The 13,148-nt window shown below is 43.5% G+C and overlaps 1 protein-coding gene and 1 long non-coding RNA gene across 4 annotated transcripts in view; one reads left to right on the forward strand and one right to left on the reverse strand.

Annotated features, from left to right (window-relative positions):
• Positions 1-13,148, reverse strand: part of LOC129843013 (DENN domain-containing protein 2D-like) — a 55,911-nt gene that overhangs the window by 21,513 nt on the left and 21,250 nt on the right. Inside the window, exon 1 of one of the 2 annotated variants that reach the window (XM_055911747.1) lies at positions 4,711-5,105. The exons of the other annotated variant lie outside the window; for it this stretch is intronic. The gene's annotated coding sequence lies outside the window, so the exon portion shown is untranslated. Of the gene's footprint in view, positions 1-4,710; positions 5,106-13,148 lie in introns of those variants that run through there. 2 annotated transcript variants of the gene reach the window in all.
• On the forward strand, positions 810-12,734 carry LOC129843037 (uncharacterized). Of its 2 annotated transcripts, none has more exons than XR_008757781.1 (3): positions 810-1,126; positions 1,230-1,363; positions 12,075-12,734. It is a non-coding gene; the product is annotated as an uncharacterized LOC129843037 (long non-coding RNA). The 2 variants fall into 2 exon arrangements; XR_008757782.1 differs by lacking the exon at positions 12,075-12,734 and adding an exon at positions 3,320-4,717 and having other exon boundaries at positions 821-1,126.

Here is a 13,148-nt window from a genome sequence, read left to right on the forward strand (position 1 = left end):
TGCTAGCTGCGCCACCAGAGTCTCTGGGTTCGCGCCCAGGCTCTGTCGTAGCCGGCCGCAACCGGGAGGTCCGTGGGGCGACGCACAATTGGCATAGCGTCGTCCGGGTTAGGGAGGGTTTGGCCTGTAGGGATATCCTTGTCTCAGTATGTAAATGTAATAAAATGTATGCACTCTACTGTAAGTCGCTCTGGATAAGAGCGTCTGCTAAATGACTAAAATGTAAATGTAATGTAAAATGTTCGTCGCAGGGCATAGCAGGATTTCTTATAAGCTTCCGGGTTAGAGTCCCACACCTTGAAAGCGGCAGCTCTAGCCTTTAGCTTAGTGCGAATGTTACCTGTAATCCATGACTTCTGGTTGGGGTATGTACGACGTCCGAGGCACATATTGATAAAGCCAGTGTACTCCTCAATGCCATCGGAAGAATCCTGGAACATGCTCCAGTCTGTGATAGCAAAACAGTCCTGTAGTTTAGCATCTGCTTCATCTGACCACTTTTTTTTATAGACCGAGTCACTGATGCTTCCTGCTTTAATTTTGGCTTGTAAGCAGGAATCAGGAGGATAGAGTTGTGGTCGGATTCACCAAATGGAGGGCGAGGGAGAGCTTTGTACGCGTCTCTGTGTGTGGAGTACAGGTGATCTATAATTTTTCCCCTCTGGTTGCACATTTAACATGTTGATAGAAATTAGGTTGAACTGATTTAAGTTTCCCTGCATTAATAAAGTCTCCGGCCACTAGGAGCACCGCCTTTGGGTGAGTGGTTTCCTGTTTGCTTATTTTCTTATACAGCTGAGTGAGTGCGGTCGTAGTGCCAGCATCTGTCTGTGGTGGTAAATTAACAGGCACAAAAAGTATAGCTGAAAACTCTCTAGGCAAGTAGTGTGGTTTGCAATTTATCACAATATACTCTACTTCAGGCGAGCAAAATCTAGAGACTTCCTTAGATTTCGTGCACCAGCTGTTGTTTACAAATATGCACAGTCCGCCCCCCCTCGTCTTACCGGAGTGTGCTGTTCCATCTTGCCGGTGCAGCGTATATCCCGCTAGCTGAATATCCATGTCGTCATTTAGCCACGATTCCATGAAACATAGGATATTACAGATTTTGGATGTCCCGTTGGTAAGATATTCGTGATCGTACCTCGCCTAATTTATTGTCCAATGATTGCACGTTGGCGAGTAATATTGACGGTAACGGCAGCTTTCCCACTCACCGTCGGCAGATCCTAACGAGGCATCCCGCCCGGTGTCCTCTGTTCCTGCGTCTCTTCCTCTTGGGATGTTGGCCTTGTCTGGTGTTCAGAGTATGTCCTGTGCATCCAGCTTATTGAAGAAAAAAAACTGTGTCTAATCCAAGGTGAGTGATCACTGTCCTGATATTTAGAAGCTATTTTTTTGCCGTAAGATACAGTTGCAGAAACATTATGTACAAAATAAGTTACAAATAACGTGAAAAAACCCCACATAATAGCACAATTGGTTGGGCGCCCGTAAAACTACTGCCATTTCTTCTGGCACCATTTTAACTGGTACCGTATGTAATGGGGAATTGATATATACTAATGTTAGCAATTTATTTTATTCTTCAATAACAAACTCCAAAGGAAATCAGAGGGAGGAAAATAGTTTTTTTCAAAGAAGACAAATCATACGGGGAGGTAGATGGTCATTCTCCCCTGTCCTCAGTGATGCTCTCCAGCGGTTCTCTCCAGTGATTCTCTCCCCCAAACAAAGGGACAGCATGTAGTTTTATAACCCAGCCCTAGCTTGTGGTTGACCAATTAGAATTCCTTGCAATAAAACTAGCCAATGGCCAAATAACAAGTATCCTATTTCAGAAGACCTATTCCTCCCATTTCTCTGAACCATTGATCAATAATTCCCTATTACAGAATAAACACTTTCCCTTAAATCATTATTACTCTATTGAAGTCTCATCCTTTTGACCTCTCGTCCTCAGTCTCTGCGTTGTGTTTTTATCTTCGACATATTCTTACACTAACAATCAAAACACCAACAATTCACACAATGGAGTAATGAAACAATGAAAGTCAACAAATTGGCGGGAAAAGCGTATTCTGGAAAGAGAAGTGCATTGTGCATCTGGACGCTTGGCCAATCCTACGTCTGCATTGGCCATGCAGCATTTACGGTGATATGGCCTCAGCAGTAGTCAGGACCTTCATACTTCTTGCGCATCGCGGAGCAGTGCAGAGCTGTTGTCAAGGACGTGAGTGTGTGTTTTCTACAGGATGTACCGCTTCCACCTACCGTCAACCAATCATGTCAATGAGGAGCTATGCAGAGCCCTCCGCATTGTTACAATATTTGGGAAACTTATGGCGAAGCTGTACAGAGCTTGATTTGCCTTCCGCATGCTTCTGGAGGCCCCGCAATTGCATCACACCCTCCAACCCTCCTGGTTGGAGCCTCCAACCACATTTTCAAATCAAGCATAAATTGACTTTTAGTCTAGGCCTCAGCAATGGATTTGTTCACTGAGATGATGGGTGCAAATATATAGATTCAATTGATTGGACATGATTTGGGAAGGCACACACCTGTCTATATACGGTCCCACAGTTGACAGTGCATGTCAGAGTAAAAACCAAACCATGAGGTCGAAGGAATTGTACATAGAGCTCCGAGACAGGATTGTGTCAAGGCACATATCTGGGGAAGGGTACCAAAACATTTCTGCAGCATTGAAGGTCCTCAGGAATACAGTGGTCTCGATCATTCTTAAATGAAAGAAGTTTGGAACCACCGAGACTTCCTAGAGCTTGCCGCCCGACCAAACTGAGCAATCGGGTGAGAAGGGCCTTGGTCAGGGACTAAGAACCCAATGGTCACTCTGGGAGAGACCATTGGTGGGGATGGGAGAACCTTCCAGAAGGACAACAGTCTCTGAGGCACTCCACCAATCAGAAGAATGGGACAAACTCCCCAAATACAGGTGTACCAAGCTTGTAGCGTCATAACAAAGACTCAAGGCTGTAATCGCTGCTTCAACAAAGTACTGAGTAAAGTTTCTGAATACCTATGAAAAATGTGATCCGTTTTTTTTTTTTTGTAAAATGTGCAAAAATTTCTAAAAACCTGTTTTAGCTTTGTCATTATTGGCTACTGTGTGTAGATTGATGAGGGGAAAAAAACAGTTAGAATAAGGCTGTAACGTAACAAAAACTGGGAAAAAGTAAAGCGGTCTGAGTACTTTCCGAAGGCACTGTATGTTTCCCTTTCTGTCGTCTGGTGGTCAAAGCAAGTGTGAAAACAGTCTGGACAACCCCTCCCTTTCTCTCTCCCTCTCCAGGTAATGTCAACTCTCCCAGCTCTTACCGACACCTACCATTGAGCCCTCCATTTACTGTAACCAGCATCCTTACCCAGTGAGAAACCGACCGACACCGGACCTCCATGGATGTTGAAAAGTAGTTAAACTTAGTTCAGTCCGCCCTGGCCTGGATTTCAACGTCCACAGACGTTTTTTGGAACGGTCCGGACAAGCTTTAATTTAAACTTCCTGATCTAATCTAATCAGACTCCTATTTTTCACAAGTTTGGAGAGTACAGTAAAGTTTTTAAAAAGCTCAATACAGTACAGTCCTGTACAGTAAACTATAATTCATTACAGTACACAGTAGAGCACACTGAGTTGAGCACACTAATGTACTGTACTCTACTAAACGACTTTACTGTAATGTCCAAACTTGTGAAACATAAAACATTTATGATTGGTTCAGAGTTGGTTCGGTCCAAACAAATTTGGTCTTGTTTGGAGGCAGAGCTCATTAAAATAATAGCCAGTGTGTAGAATAGTACCCACATATGCAAAGGAGGATATTGCATATTTCTACAGTTGTGTACCTATTTAGGAGACATCTCCATGAAAAGAATGACATTCATTTGATAATTATGCTGTTCTATGTAGTACAGTTCAGGGATCCATGATGAAATTCCATTACCGCAATTCTGTTACCAGGTGTAAATCTACTTCACTGTAGTTCAATAACAAAAAGGAGATGTTTTCAAACTCAAGATGTCATGTCATAGCTGACACCCCCCACCCCATACGTTGAAATGTACCATCCAATCAAATCTTGCAGCTGGTAGCCAGAGGACCATTTAAACTGTTTTTGCAATACAACATTCTCCAGACCTCTAGGCATGACAACTAAGTGATTTTGGCAGTATGGCAACACAAGACTAGCCCATACGCAATTGCCAATAGTTGGCGTATTGTTGAGTACAGAAAATATAGGCCTATAGAGTACCACAGTATGGGTCATAATACCCATAAAATCTAGCGGTAATTTTCGAATTGGAGCATAAATAGAGCTGAATATATTGATGTCACCTTTCCAAGAGAGATTTAAATGGTTATCAAAACGTCACGCCAGGTTAAGCCTACACAAAACAAATCCCCTATGTGAAAATGGATGGTGGAAAAACGATTCGAACCATTTCCCGTTTTATGGGTATGGTGACACGTCAACTGTGGGCCTTTATAGCCCATTATCACTAATAATTTGTAGTGAAATGGAAAATCAATATAAACTGATGTGGAAAAGTGTAGCCTATCTGTGTTTCAGAATGCGCTTAGCCTTCTGGAATTCATCGGGAATTCAAAAAAACAAGAAACTTTAAGTATAAAACAATTACAACAAGAAAAACGGAAACAGTATATCAATAGTAAATACTCACCTTTCGCAGAATCTTTCAATAAGTAACCTAAACTCCCCTAAACGTTTTAGTCGCTCTTCAATTTAGGTCTTATTCCAAACCAAACTCACAAGCAACCTCGCAGCCCGTCGTTCAGTTGCCAAGTGAGCAGTGGCACAAGTAATCGATTTCCTGGAACCGTTTCTATTCCACCTCAGTGGAAGATGTGCCACATTCTGCGGATGAACCGGGGGGACACTGGTTGAAGACAGCTAGACTCTACTCTCTTTATCTTCCAGAAATAAACTTAGTTACTTTGGTTGCCGGAGTCGCGTGAGTTGCCTATTAGGTATATTTATTGAAAAAGCAGAACCAAGTGCAGGTTATCTAGGCGACAGAAAAATGCATTTAACAGACACCATCACTTACGTCAGGTGTGTGGCCAAAGGGGAGGGGACTGACACGCTCTTTTCCTTTGCTCCTGGAAGCCTATTGGATAGCGTGTTGTCTAATTAATTAAGGGAGAAACAGATTCGTCTGCTTCAGAGAATATGGAAATAATATATAGTTGTATTTAGCCTATCCATGTTTCATCTAGGCTCTCATGTGATGATGCGTTCGGCTGACTACTGTATATTCTCACTCTGCACAAGAGACTGGCAATAATATTTGCCATCCCCTCTTGCAGTCTTTGAATATGATGAGAAGGTATGGGCCTAATATTGATCTTGGTGCCATGACTGATTTCTCATGTATGCTCTCATATTACCTGACATACATACAACAGTCAACAAGTAGCCTAGGCTATATTTCTCATGTTCCTGGTTTACTTTTTTTGTGTTCAGGTCTCCCTCCAACCATAATTTTCTAGTCATGCTAATGGGTCATAGACTGTAAATGAATATCAAAGCAGCAAGGGCCAAAAGGGTCCTCTTGTGACATTTTAGAGAAATTGTTCCCCCTGGTGGAAAATATGAGGATATATGATAGGAATGCAGGTTACTGTGAGCCTGTCCAATTAAACAAATCAGTGGTTGAAAGTACTTTACTTTACCATTTATATTTTTGACAACTTTTACTTGTACTTCACTACATTCTAAATAAAATATTGTACTTTTTACTCCATACATTTTCCCTGACAACCAAAGGTACTTGTTACTCTTGAATACATCTTCCACTACCATCTGTACTATTGGCCAATGTGAAATCACTGGAAAATAAAATGGAGGATCTACGATTATGAATATTATGAAAACTGTAATATCTTATGTTTCACTGAGTTGTGGCTGAACGACGCCACGGATACTATAGAGCTGGCTGGGTATTCCATGCATCGGCAGGACAGAGAAGCTATGTCTGGTAAGACGGGGGACGGGTGTGTGTGTCTATTTGTAAATAATAGCTGGTGTGTGATTTCTAATATTAAAGAAGTCTCGAGACGGGAATATGTTCCGGGATTCATCCAATGGCATTGGCATTGAAGAGTATACCACCTCAGTTACCGGCTTCATCAATAAGGGCATCGACGACGTCATCCCCACAGTGACCGTACGTACATATCCCAACCAGAAGCCATGTATTACAGGGAACATTCGCACCGAGCTAAAGGCTCGAGCTGCCGCATTCAAGGAGCGGGACACTAATCTGGACGCATATAAGAAATCCCGCTACGCCCTCAGACGAACCATCAAACAGGCAAAGCGTCAATACAGGACTAAGATTGAATCCTACAACACCGGCTCTGATGGTCGTTGGATGTGGCAGGGCTAGAAATCTATTACAGACTACAAAGGGAAACCCAGGCTCGAGCTGCCCAGTGACACAAGCCTACCAGACGAGCTAAATGCCTTTTATGCTTGCTTCGAGGCAAGCAACACTGAAGCATGCATGAGAGCACCAGCTGTTCCAGACGACTGTGGGATCACGCTCTCGGGTAGCCAATGTGAGAAAGACCTTTAAAGAGGTCAACATTCACAAGCCGCAGGGCCAGATAGATTACCAGGACGTGAACTCAAGCATGCGTGGACCAACTGGAAAGTGTCTTCACTGACATTTTCAACTGCTCCCTGACCAAGTCTGTAATACCTACATGTTTCAAGCAGACCACCCTGTGCCCAAGGAAGCGAAGGTGACCTGCTTAAATTATTACTGCCTCGTAGCACTCACGTCAGTAGCCATGAAGTGCTTTGAAAGGCTGGTCATGGCACACATCAACACCATCATCCCGGAAACCCTATACCCACTCCAATTCGCATACCGCCCCAAAGTATCCACAGATGATGCAATCTCAATCGCACTCTACACTGCCCGTTCCCACCTGGACAAAATGTACACCTATGTGATAATGCTGTTCATTGACTACAGCTCAGCGTTCCACACTATAGTGCCCATAAAGCTCATCACAGCTAAGGACCATGGCACTGAACACCTCCCTCTGTAACTGGATCCTGGACTTCCTGACAGGCCGACCCCAGGTGGTAAGGGTTGGCAACAGCACATCTGCCACACTGTTCCTCAACACTCGGGCCCCTCAGGGGTATGTGCTTAGTCCCCTCCTGTACTCCCTGTTCACCCACGACTGCGTGGCCAAACATGACTACAACGCCATCATTTAGTTTGCTGACGACACAACAGTGGTAGGCCTGATCATCGACAACGATGAGACAGCCTATAGGGAGGAGGTCAGAGATCTGTCAGTGTGGTGCCAGGACAACAACCTCTCTCTCAATGTGAGCAAGACAAAGGAGCTGATCATGGACTACAGGAAAAGGCGGGCCGAACAGGCCCCCATTTTAACATCAACAGGGCTGTAGTGGAGTGGGTCAAGAGTTTCAAGTTCCTTGGTGTCAGCATCACCAACAAACTATCATGGTCCAAACACACCAAGACAGTCGTGAAGAGGGCACGACAAAACCTTTTCCCCCTCAGGAGACTGAAAAGATTTGGGATGGGACCCCAGATCCTCAAAAAGTTCTTCAACTGCACCATCGGGAGCATCCTTACCGGTTGCATCACCACCTGGTATGGCAAGTGCTCGGCATCTGACCGTAAGGCGCCACACAGTGTAGTGCGTACGGCCCAGTACATCACTGGGGCCAAGCTTCCTATCATCCAGGACCTGTATACTAGGCGGTGTCAGACGAAGGCCCCAAAAATTGTCAAAGACTCCAATCATTCAAGTCACAAAATAACTTGACTAACCTGTACCCCCGCACATTGACTCGGTACTGGTACCCACAGTATATAGCCTTGTTATTGTTATTTTTTATTGTGTTACTTTTTATTTTATTTTACTCTTTTACTTTTGTTTATTTAGTAAATATTTTCTTAACTCTTTCTTGAACTGCATTGTTGGTTAAGGGCTTCTATGTAAGAAATTCACGGTAAGGTCTACACCTGTTGTATTCGGAGCATGTGAAAATAACCTTTGATTTGATTTGACATGTGCACCACCAAGTCAGAACAGTAGGCTGTTATCAGGGGGAAAGGGACCAAATCATTAGGATGAGGCACATGGGCTACTAACAGCTACCTACACAACAGGCATGGAGTATTACTTTCTTAGCTACAGTATACATACCTCCCTGGCATTTTACATCTTTTATGCAGCAGCATACAATACATTTTTGGACTGACCGTTGTGCTGTGCTCATTTGAACAGGAAGGTGGCGCGGTGGCCCTTCTTGTTGTCAAATTTTGTCATGAAACTTTGTCATCAAAGTCTGGCATTCTCTGGATTTTTGGTGCTTTCAAGGCAACTGGGTCTCTGAAATAAACAGGATCGAATCATGATGTCAGTGATCTTCTGGTCGGAGCCCTAGAAAGAGGCCCAAGTTTCCGCCTTTTAATTTCCGAGTTGGATGACCGTTCAAAACTTATTTTCCCAGTGAGTTCCCAGTTATATTGAACTCACTGAAGTATGAGATTTCCCAGTGCTGAGTTTTCAGTTGTATTGAACACGGCAGAAGTCATACTGGATTGACAGCATGGCCAATGTATACAACCTTTTCTGGCCCAATGGTTTTGCATGTGAATGTTTATCCTTTTAAGCTTGGAAAAAATACCCTTAAACCCAGACCTGGACCACACACCCTCTCCACTGAATAGCAGGTAGGGGAAGCAAAATAGTGATTGATTTGCAGCGCTACCAAACCACTCATTTTTTAATTTGCGATTTCCAACTTGTTGTGTAATGTTTATGTCCAATGTTTATGAGCACCGAAACGTTTTATCTGTTATTTCTCTTTATATGACAAGGATTGAAAAGGATTTTCCAGTAGATTCTCGACGTGATTCATGATGATGACTTCTTGTCTAGCTTGCAAGCTAAGATGTTGAAGGTATGATGTTGACATGATCAGTCCAATCAAAGCTACGGTAGATATAACGTGATTTGACGTCATTTTATCAGTGGCCAATGACCTTGAGCCCTCTTGGATGGGCACTTCTAATGTATATCTATGGCAGCACCCAAAGGGGTTCCAAAGTTATAGCTCACCCTGTAGATTTTACATTGACGTAGTGTCCCTGTGAGTGACAGAGCACTGAGCCAATCACAGCGCAACTATAGAAGATTGCCAACACCTACGCTCTGTATTTTCCACTGGCTGCCCCTCCACCACAGAAAGCACTGAGCTAGTGTCACACCCTGACCTTAGAGCGCCTTTTTATGTCTCTATTTGGTTTGGTCAGGGTGTGATTTGGGGTGGGCATTCTATGTTTTTGTTTTCTATGATTTTGTATTTCTATGTTTTTGGTACGTTCTTAATCAGGGACAGCTGTCTATCGTTGTCTATGATTGGGAACCATACTTAGGTAGCCCTTTCCCTCCTTTCTGTGTGGGAAGTTAACTTTGTTTGTGGCACATAGCCCTTAAGCTTCACGGTTGTTTTGTATTGTTTATTGTTTTTGTCGGCGTCATTTCTAAATAAAAGGAATATGTACGCTCACCACGCTGCTGTCACACCCTGGCCTTAGTTATCTTTGTTTTCATTATTACTTTAGTTAGGTCAGGGTGTGACATGGGGAAGTTGGTGTGTGTTTGTATTGTCTAGGGTGTTTGTAGGTTTAATGGGGTTATGTCTTGTCTAGGTGTTTGTATGTCGATGGCTGCCTAGATTGGTTCTCAATTAGAGACAGCTGTGGTTTATTGTCTCTAATTGGGAGCCATATTTAAGGCAGCCATGGGCATCATGTGTTTGTGGGTAATTGTCTGTGTCTATGTTCTATGTTGCATGTGTGCACTTAGTTCATTTATATAGCTTCACGTTCGTCTATTTGTTGTTTTGTTTAGTTTTTCTTCTTAATAATAAAGAGAAGATGTATTTTTCACACGCTGCGCCTTGGTCCACTCTCTCACCCTTAGACAGCCGTGACAGCTGCGCTTTGGTCCTCTTCTGTTGACGGCCGTGACAGCTAGGCTGAAACGCGTGCATTTTGGAGCTGCCTTACTCAAGAAAGCAAAAAAGGGACGCAGACCCCTTTATTAACTCAATAATTATAATTTTTTACGTTGTTTGCAAACTGATTTGACACATATTAATGCCAAAAGAACATGCAAAACAGGCACACACAAAAAAAAATAGGAAAACAATGCATTCGGAAAGTATTCAGACCTGTTGACTTTTTCCACATTTGGCAGCTTCATTAAATAGTACCCCCAAAACACTAGTCTCAACGTCAACAGCGAAGAGGCAACTCTGGGATGCTGTCCATTCTCTGTGTTCTTTTGCCCATCTTAATCTTTTATTTTTATTGGCCAGTCTGAGATATGGCTTTATCTTTGCATCCCGGAGTCGCCTCTTCACTGTTGACGTTGAGACTGGTGTTTTGCTGGTACTATTTAATGAAGCTGCCAGTTGAGGATTTGTGAGGCGTCTGTTTCTAAAATTAGACACTCTAATGTACTTGTCCTCTTGCTCAGTTGTGCACCGGGGCCTCTCACTTCTCTTTCTATTCTGGTTAGAGCCAGTTTGTGCTGTTCTATGAAGGGAGTAGTACACAAGATCTTCAGTTTCTTGGCAATTTCTCGCATGGAATAGCCTTCATTTCTCAGAAAAAGAATAGACTAACGAGTTTCAGAAGAAAGATCTTTGTTTCTGGACATTTTGAGCCTGTAATCGAACCCACAAATGCTGATGCTCCAGATACTCAACTAGTCTAAAGAAGGCCAGTTTTATTGCTTCTATAATCAGAACAGTTTTCAACATAATTTCAAAAGGGTTTTCTAATGATCAATTAGCCTTTTAAAATGATAAACCTGGATTAGCTAACACAACGTGCCATTGGAACACAGGCGTGATGGTTGCTGTTAATGGGCCTCTGTACGCCTATGTAGATATTCCATAAAGAATCAGCCGTTTCCAGCTCCAATAGTCATTTACAACATTAACAATGTCTACACTGTATTTCTGATCAATTTGATGTTATTTTAATGGACAATAAATGTGCTTTTCTTTCAAAAACAAGGACATTTCTAAGTGACCCCAAACTTTTGAACTGTAGTGTATATATAATTTGTATATATTTTTTTTTACAAATGTTAGAATTTTTCTTCCACTTTGACATTACAGAGTATTTTGTGTAGATGGTTGACAAAAAAATACAATTAAATACATTTTAATCCCAGCTAGTTGCGCCACCAGAGTCTCTGGGTTCGCGCCCAGGCTCTGTCGCAGCCGGCCGCGACCGGGAGGTCCGTGGGGCGACGCACAATTGGCTTAGCGTCGTCCGGGTTAGGGAGGGTTTGGCCGGTAGGGATATCCTTGTCTCATCGCGCTCCAGCGACTCCTGTGGCGGGCCGGGCGCAGTGCACGCTAACCGAGAGGGGCGGGTGCACGGTGTTTCCTCCTACACATTGGTGCGGCTGGCTTCCGGGTTGGAGGCGCGCTGTGTTAAGAAGCAGTGCGGCTTGGTTGGGTTGTGCTTCGGAGGACGCATGGCTTTCGACTGTCTCTCCCGAGCCCGTACGGGAGTTGTAGCGATGAGACAAGATAGTAATTACTAGCGATTGGATACCATGAAAATTGGGGAGAAAAGGGGATACAATTAAATAAAATTTAAAAAATAAAAAAACATTTTAATCCCACTTGATAACACAACAAAATGTGGAAAATGTAAAGGGGTGTGAATACTTTCTGAAGGCACTGTAGATTAAGAAAATGTCCACTTTCTGGAGCACTAGTCATTGTTATGTCCCATCTCTTTGATTTGCCAAAAATGTTCCCTTTATTCTTCTATAATAATACAGCATTTTTTCTTTGCCACTCTAACTTCTAAAGTCTGTTGGTCTCCTACCTTTTTGGGGGCATTTTCTTATCTATTCTATTACACGTGGCTTTTTATTCGGATAACTTGAAAATAAAGTGCTAGTATTGAACTCTTTTCCTCTACCTCCTCTCCTACAGATATCAATCAAGAGCTTGATTGTCGCTGAGCCTACACACACTGTTGTGTGTTTGCATAAGAAGCCAACCAGATCCAACCATAACACCCTGAGCCAACACTGAATCATCCACCTGTTCCAGAAGGGCCTGCGTCTCCATGACAACCTGTCACTGGTGGGGGCCCTGGAGTCATCAGCGTGTGTGTACCCTGTGTTCATCCTGGACATGCGCACTGGGGCCGTGCGCTGGAGATTCCTCCTGCAGATGAGTGGGCTAACTTGGGTATCCTGATACAGGGTTTATAGTAGCACATACAGTTACCTAGCCTGGGTACGAGTCTGTTTTGCTAACATTCCACGCCTTGTACTCTGTGTCATATGCCAAAGATGTTTAGCATGACAGGAGCTGCAAGGAGTGGAATGATGGCAAAACAGACTGGTACCCAGGCTAAACGTTATCAGGTATTTTAGAAATTATATGGTTACATGGTAATTACACTGTAATAACCTATGAATTGATTGTTTGGAATTGTCCTTTGCCTGTACTTGTCTTTATCTGTAAGAAACTCAATATGTTATGAAAGGGACTAGTTGGTCTCTAGAAACGTTAATAGCAACAAGATGCACCAACAGCACTGGAAAATGAGTGGTCGGTCCGCACAGATTGGTTGGAAAACATATTGATGTGTTCTTCTACCTTCCACCGTAGCCTCCAGGCCCTGGGTTCCAGGCTGTATGTGCTCCAGGGGCCCTACCAGGGGACAGAGATGCGTCTGATGGCCCAGTGGGGCATCACCCAGCTCAGCATGGACACTGAGATAGAGCCCCACAACACCCAGCTGGACCAGCAGCACCGCATCATGGCCAGGGAGCAGGGACTCAACATACATGCCACCGTAGCACACACACTCTATGATGTCAAGAGGTGGGTCACAGTGGTGAGTGTTTGAAAGAAAAGTACTTCGATGCCTGCTTTCCTTCTTGGCTGTGTATGTGTGCGTGTTTGTGTGTCATCTGTGTGCGTTTGTGTGTCTTTGTGTCTCCAACTGTAAACCCTCCTTGCTTGTCTTCTAACCTCTCTCTCTCCCCCCTCTCC

The sequence above is a fragment of the Salvelinus fontinalis genome, chromosome 3 (genome assembly GCF_029448725.1).
Source record: "Salvelinus fontinalis isolate EN_2023a chromosome 3, ASM2944872v1, whole genome shotgun sequence".
NCBI lineage: Eukaryota > Metazoa > Chordata > Actinopteri > Salmoniformes > Salmonidae > Salvelinus > Salvelinus fontinalis.